We start from the raw sequence: 8,057 nt of genomic DNA on the forward strand, positions 1-8,057 counted from the left end.
AACTTTTCTAGACCCAGCTACAGAATCAAACACGCTTATCGATTCGCGGGACACAAGGATATATATATTTTTCAAATTTCATTTCACTTTATTAAAAATGATACCAAGTTATTGTTATAAACAGGTGCACATACCACTAAATTTTTCTTGATAAAATTAAAAATTATTTTGTTATTTTATCCTGTTTTATCTTTAAATTGCTGTTGTTGTGATTAGAACTCATCTGTCCAAGCGTTTGTCAGCAAAGATACATCTGTATTTGATAGTTAATCATAAAGACATTTTCTGATATATATTGACGACACTGACAAGATGCTTCTGATGACGGAGAGATGTTTTGTGTCATTCAAGTTGTCGCGGTAGGCCGACCATAAAAAAATGTATGGTAGCGCGCGCAGCCACGAGGAACTGAAATCCTACACACCCTGCACATATCCAGTGCTTCGTGTATTTTCCTGCTCTTTAAGCAATGCTCCTTGGTGCTACAGCTGTGATATCTGATAGCCTCAATCCTGCCAGGCTTCGTCGAGTTCATGAGTAGGAATTAATTACACGCTTCACACCTTTCTTGTTCTCTGTACTTGGTGTCCAATTAAAGATGGTCGTGAGGTTTGCATACTAGAAACATCTGAAAGAAGAATTTGATTCAACAGAAGGAAAAAAAAAATCGTTAAATTAAAAGCGAAAAATCCCTCTCGTTTAAATTAAATTTGTATGGAATGAAGTAAATCCGCTAAAAAGTTTTGCAATTTTGGTAATAAACTTCGAAGGTTCGTTTAAGAACATTCAATCAAAAGCTATAAGCACTGTTGCATCTTAGAATGTGAACTTTAATTAAAATAGACCTAAATAACATTTATCCAAAGGTTAAACATGAATAGAAATAGTTTTAAGAAAGGCTGAACGCAAACACGTTAAAGTAGAATACAGCTCTGTCTGACAACTTATGTAAATTCTGAAATATGATAACATTAATCGAGTTAAATTTTGCAGCCGATACGTACATCAGTTCAGAAAGTGTTGTTTTTGTGTACCGATATGACGTCCGTTGTTCATGCGTTTATAATTTTTCAAATTGCATTATTCTCATCCCACTTCTGTGAATCAGAGGCTTTCTTGATAAATTCGTAGTAGCTCAGGTTACCAAGAAATTCCCCACTATTATGGATCTCTAAAGTTCATCACTATGCTCTAAACAGCTCGCCACTGGTCTCCATCCTTAGTCATGTTAATTCAGTACATTTTGTAAGTTTTCCTATTTTAATATTATCTTTATATCAACGACGGGAGCCGGGATAGATCAGTCAGTATAGTGACTAGCTACGGGCTGGACGGCCGGGGTTCGATCCCCGACGAGGGCAGAGGATTTTTCCTCTAGCCTCTGCGTCCAGACCGGCTCTGGGGCCCACCCAGCCTCCTCTACAATGGGTACCGGGGTCCTTTCCCGGGGGTAAAGCCGGCCGGGGCGTGATGCTGACCACTCACCCCCCATCTAGTGCCGGGGTCAAGGAAGAGAGGAGTTATACCTCCTCTCACCCCAAACGCCTACATGGCGTATAGTGGGACAAACTTTACTTACTTTATATCAACGACTGTGTCTCCAAATCGGTGCCTTTGCTTCAGAATCTCCGATTGAAATCTATGCATTCCTCAGATTTTGCTGCATTCTACGTGTCTCGCTTATCTCGAAGATAAAGTAATTAATTGAGAGATGGCTTTTGTAAAAATATACCACGTAACGATTCTGTTACGGATTTCAGTGTAAAATTAAAAATATGGATATTTTAAAACCATTTTCAATTAGAGTTTATATGAAGTTGGGGATTATAATTCGGTTAGAGCAAAATAACTTTGTTAATCAAAAGGATTTTATCACATTACGCCGTACATGAATTCACTCGGAATAATGATTGTTGACGGAACATGCAGCACGCATGATAAAGATAGGAAATGCATACAAAGTTTTGTGTAAAAAAAATGCGAAGGGACCACTTGGGAGACATTGAAGGATAATATCAAAGTGAGTCCTGGGAAAATAGTTTGTGAGCATGAGCGCAGGACCCAGCGATGAGCTGTTTTGTGCACGGCATTGAAGGCGACGAATTACTTGATTGGCTGGGGAACTCTCAGCTTCTCGATAATAATTCGGTTACCTAGACTTAAATTAAATTTTGACGGTGGCGACCCTGACAGCAAGAATTGAATACGAAATGTTTATTTCTGTCTACAAGTCTACAAAGTTTTATCACAGAAGACCAGCCTCCATGTCTACACCGCTGTAAGGATCTGAAATTTCACAAATGCTCGACTGTTTTTGTCCCAGAAGTTATCAGTTTAACAGCGTAAGAGACAAAATCCTCTCTCTCGGACAACATCATGAGATGATACTGCAGATTGTTCGTCTCTGACGTGGTAGGAATATAAATGCATTTACTCTGATTTCTACGTTCTATTTATGTGTATACGGACCGTAGAAACCTCTGGCAATTCCATTTTGATTCGGTGACAGTTTACACCCACACAAATTTTAGACGTTCAGTCGGCGTCCGCACATCATAAACAAAACAATGTCTCAGACTCCTGTGTCTACTAATGAAATTCTCAGAGTCTATAAATAAATTGTACGGATAGGATAAGTAAATCCTTGTGACGTAGGCGGCAAGTAGGTAAGTGATGTTGTGCGCATGCCTGACCCCATTATTCCAGAGTGGAAAACATTAGTCTTAAGTACAAAGACATTTCTCACACGTCTTTATATTTCCGCTGTTCTTCTGTTCGTAGTATCGTTATTCATTTGCTTGTTTTGTCATTGATGAATATCGTATAACTTCAGTGCATTACCACTGAATGTTACACAAAATTAGAAAGAAATTAGAAAGAAAAGATCGACGTTTTTTGGCCTGCTAGTAGTGCAGCACGTGACTTTCCACGCCGCATACGTCACAGGGACCTCCTTAACTCTCACGTGCAATATGAGGTCAGACACGATTAATTGCTAAGTTTACGCTTAATTTCTACTTTTGTGATTAATTTCATTTACAAAGAACGTGGAACATAGAATCCCTTTAATCAATGCCTACTACGGTTTGCATGGATCTCACCACCGTGAGAACCTGAAATCGCACAAGGAATTTTAATACTTTTTGTGATAAACCTAAATATGTATTCAAAAGACTGTCACGATAGATTCGTGATTTTATTATTTCAGCATAGTTGAATTTATTACACCGTCCGAAGAACACTATTTCTCTCTGTAGTCCTCATTACTTCAACTAGTAACTTCATCCTAACAATCACTGTTTAGACTACTCGCCTTACAAAAGAGTAGGAGAAGTTGCCGCTGTAACACGGGGTTATAGAAGACATATTCCATGACATTAATCTGTTGGGCGATAACATATTTAACAGCGTAAACACAAACACTTTTAAGGGCTAAGAAATATTTATTTGCATGTTGCTTTGTGTTCCGACTGCAATAATATTCTAACTTGTATCCCTTGGATGGAATGGCTGAATAGGTTTGGTCTTTGGTAAATCTTTTCTTTCAGACGAATGTCGGTGAGTTTTCTTATATTAGGGTTTTCCACGCCATTGTTCATTATCTTCCATTACGTCTCTCGCTGTCTGCATCATAGTCTCCCTCCCTCGCTCTCTCCCTCTCTCCAAACTTCTCTTCGTTCCTTTCTCTACTGTGGTTGGCAGACGGCAATAACGACTTATTACGTTAAAATAGTGATCTATGTCCAGCTCCACTTTGTTCGTTGGCAACAATTTCATGTTTATAGATGCTACTAGGCAACTTCTCCACGGTGGTAATAAAAAGAAATGTATATGACGTCTTATCCAATACATCTGTTGGCGAACTTTTATTTGTTTATTTATTTCTGATGAACGATAATATTCTTGAGGTTAAAGTGTCTCATTATTTCAGTACTGCATATTTTGAGACAAACCAGCCAAAAATAGTCTCTTCCCTTTACAAATATTTATAGATTTTTACAATGCCTGTGCTTATGAACAAAAATTTTTTAATCTGTCTATCCGTATGTGAGGTTTCAGGGTCTCAAGGCTGCGAGTACAAAGAAGATTATTTTTCTGTAATATTCCGCTGTGTAGTCTGATAGAAATTTCCCGACTTTTCATAGGTGTTTGTTACCTCCATCATCAAGACGATAGAGGCAACAGGAATCTTTGAAACTTCAGTTAACTTCTATGAGACTACATGGCTCAATAACCCAGAAGACGGTCATATTTATCTACTTGTAATTCACTTATGTATAACGTAAGTGTAATAAACTTTCGCAGTTAAATAAATTAATCTGCGCCTGAAATGTGGACCTCGTGGTGACATGTCTTGTACTGGTGTGTTTTAGGTGGGATGTGAACCAGAGACAGCTTTCGCGCTCGTCGTCCATAGACAGTATCGTTGAGGCTGCGTCAGCGGGTTTCAGCTACCAGGAGTCCAGCACGAACACGCTGCTGCAGCCACGTCGCGTCCCTTCGCCTCTGCTTCCCCGCCCTGAGCGACCCGTTCCACTGGTGTCACCGTCCGTGGGACGCAGGATGAAAGGCCAGCGAGCTGTATCAGGTAGGCGTCGACTTTCATATCTCAATTTAGAAACGCAGTTGTCTGGTGACGTTAGTGGCGTTTTGACCTCAGGAGGAAGATTTAACAGGACAACGGAGGAAATTGGATGAGGAGCTTCAGATTTTGTACTCTTTACTGCCAGAGATTATTATGGTGGTTAAATCAAGGCCATGAGAACGAATTATTTATCGTCCACCGAACACGAAGGTTTATTACCGGGTTCAAAAAATCCTGCTCCCCAAAAGGTTTTTTTTTTAGGTTTAGACATTGAAATTTTGTCCATTACTTACCGATTTCTTCCTCCTTTATTTCATTACCGTAATATTTTTGAAGAATTTATGATGGACGCACGGAGGGATGCATGCCCATCGCGATAGCAGATGTTAAATCGGGTATTGGAAGATTATTCTACTAAAAACCGTGACAGATGTTACATCCATGACCGATTTTCTTAACGCAACTGTAATTTCAGCTGTTTTGTATTGGCCTACAACGTGACCTCACCGATTGATGGTGTTTTGAGATGAGCGTGCTTAAGGGAATGTATTGGACCCGAGAGGAGTTACCCCACAATTTTGACTCTTCACCAGATAAATGAAGGAAAATTATGTGTGGGAGAAGTATCGCGAATGGAGGATATTAGTATAATATTAAAATAAATCTTAGGAAAATAGGGTTGGAAGATGGGGATTGGATTCATCTGGCTTGAAACATTTAATTTGTCTCAGCCTGTTTCTCAGTTTATCCGCGCCTCTGAGAAGGTTTCTTGACGACCGTAACGTTCAGCCACGCGACAGGTGACGGTGCTTCTATGCGCCTACTTTGCAGTAATTGGCTTGCTGAGATGTCAGCGCATTGGGGCCTCAGGGGTTCCTCCCTCCTATTCTGCTAGTTCATTTCCAGGAACAGCTCAGCGACCTCGGTGGTTTCCGCAGCGCCAAAGCAGAACGTGAAAACAGATTAAATACAGACAGAACGAAGGAAGGTTGGAAGTGAGAGAGAAATAGTCACAGGAAGGAATAAGAAAGAGAGGCAGAAAAGAGGTGGTTGTGAGAGAAAAGGAGAAGAAACAAAGAAAGAGTAAAACAAGAGGGAAAGAAAGAAGAAATTTTCGTATGATATTCACGTTTTGCTACCGAGGGGATTTATTTCTTCAGTACACAAGAGGATTTGATGACGTTTCCTGTGGTGTGTGCAGTTCAGTAGCGCTGCTGGAAATTATTCTAGCACAAGAAACGCCTAGTTACATTCTGAGTAGTCCCGCATTACAGGCGAGTCGGAGAAGTTGCCGCTTTCTGAGGCGGTAAATAGAAATACCCAAAGCAAGCTTATTGTAACTTAAAGGAACACTGGGAAGAGAAGTATTTCGTGATTTAGAGTAATAGATACGTGTCTTGCCTTGCATTTGGGAGGTTTTCGGACGTAGCAGTTGAGGTCCAATGTGATTTTTCCACAGACCCTCCAACCAACCGTTAACAAACCTAATCCACATATTTACGTTAAGCAGTCATTTATGTTAAATGGGGTCACAAAAGAGCTGAGGGGTGTGATCTCTGCACTGTACAGTTTTCGTGGATATATAAAATGTTTCTTATTTAGCAGAATTATTCATTTTTATATTTTAATTTTTCCAGGGTCACCGTTGTTAATATAATTGCATTACTTTGTTAAAACACTTTAAAGTACTAAAATTCTAACAGTACTTGCAAGTAGAAACGAAGTTTGTGATAAAATTAGGAAAGGAATAAAGTCAAGAATTTCGGAAATACTTGCCATCTCGTGTACAAACCGAAACGCTGAATCTCAGAATATACGAAACAATAATTTTGCCAGTTGTTATAAAGAAGGCTACGATTGGTTGGACATGTGGCTAGAATGGGGGAGAGAATGGATAAATACAGTATTTCTGTGAGAAGACTAATTAGAAAAGGTCCATTTGGATTATAGAGAAAAGGGTTAATGAAATTAAGATAGGTGATTATTATCTTTTTCGTGTTTCTGGTTTCTAAATCGCTGGGTTTCGGATATGTGCTTTATTTCCTTCGTCAGGTAACAGGATAAGACGAGAGATACTGCCCCGAAGATTCCTGGTTGCACACCGCTCATATCTTGGTGTAACCCTTTAAAGCCGAAACTCATCTAAATAACATATAAGAATTAATTCCATACCGCGAAGAGAACACAGCACTTCATCATTACAAAGATGTAAATCTTCAGTATTTCCGTCTCATCATTCAGACGCTTATTTGTTGGATTTTTGACATAGCGGCCTGGATTCCATTCTGGAGTAGATCATTGTAGCATCTGTATTGAGTAAAGTTAAGGTAGAGTAGGTTTTTCTGTTCACATCTTCCTTGGCTCTCCTCATTCCATCAGTTCTGCGCACTCATCTGTCGTCATTTGTCATAATAACGGACGAAAAATATACCAGTCTGAGGCTTCAGTAGTAAATTTCTCAGTGCGTCGAAGCTATTTCTTCATTTCAGTTGTTGAAGTAACCAAAGAATATTACTTAACGTACGAACTTGCAAAGGCAACACTGATATGAATAATCAAGAAGGTGTTTTATATCATTCTGAACAGGAAATCCATCAGACGAAAGTTTACGGCCTTTATTTTGGATTTATTTTAAGGATATTTTAACAGATACGTGAATTATTTCGTTAGCTATTGATAGTATTAGTTTCATGTGTGTATAAAAGTCAATACGAATTATTATTATTTAGTGTTCTGTCTGAGGACAGGTCCATATGAACAGGATCCCTCCATCCTTTTCTCGGACTGGGACCTGTTCATATACGTTCTTGGCAGATGATCCAGAAGTGGTTTGCCATTGCCTTCTTCTGTGTGTGAATGGAGTAATTGTTGGGATGCCACGGAGGAAAACTCCGTGTTGCCTAGACCACGGCCTTGCCCAACACAAGTTATAAATTCGGGCATAAGAATATATTTACGGTCTATGTTTCTAAGTATATCATTATGAAATTTTAAAATATTTTTAGTCACATAGTTCTGCATTCAACGAGATAAAAGTAATTGTTTGTTCAACGGTAATTTACAACGTTCACTCGACGCTTGCCAGCTCTCGTAACTAATAATTCAGTTCCTGCTGCAAAAGAGATGTTTATGTCTCCCGCAAGCACTCTAAACTTGAACTACTCGAAATATTAAACACCACAACCTCGGCTGTAAGGAAGGTCTGACAGTTCACACGTGAAACTTGCTAATTTTGCATATGATCAAAAGTTATACGATCTACTGAACCCTTTATAACGAAACTTGTGGTAAAAGGATTTACTGTGCCTTTGTATCGTGTCACAAAAACGCACTATTTTCTATATTGTTAGCGATTTTCTGAGGAAAATAAACTGTGTTTCTTTGTGAGAACAAAACTGTCTTCTGTTTTTATTTTCCGCGAAAGCATTTTGGTATGGAATCGGATAAATGCAGAGGAATATGCTATTTGCAA

Source organism: Zootermopsis nevadensis, unplaced genomic scaffold (genome assembly GCF_977971745.1).
Source record: "Zootermopsis nevadensis isolate Lab colony 2312 unplaced genomic scaffold, Znev_1.0 Znev_ptg000016l, whole genome shotgun sequence".
NCBI lineage: Eukaryota > Metazoa > Arthropoda > Insecta > Blattodea > Termopsidae > Zootermopsis > Zootermopsis nevadensis.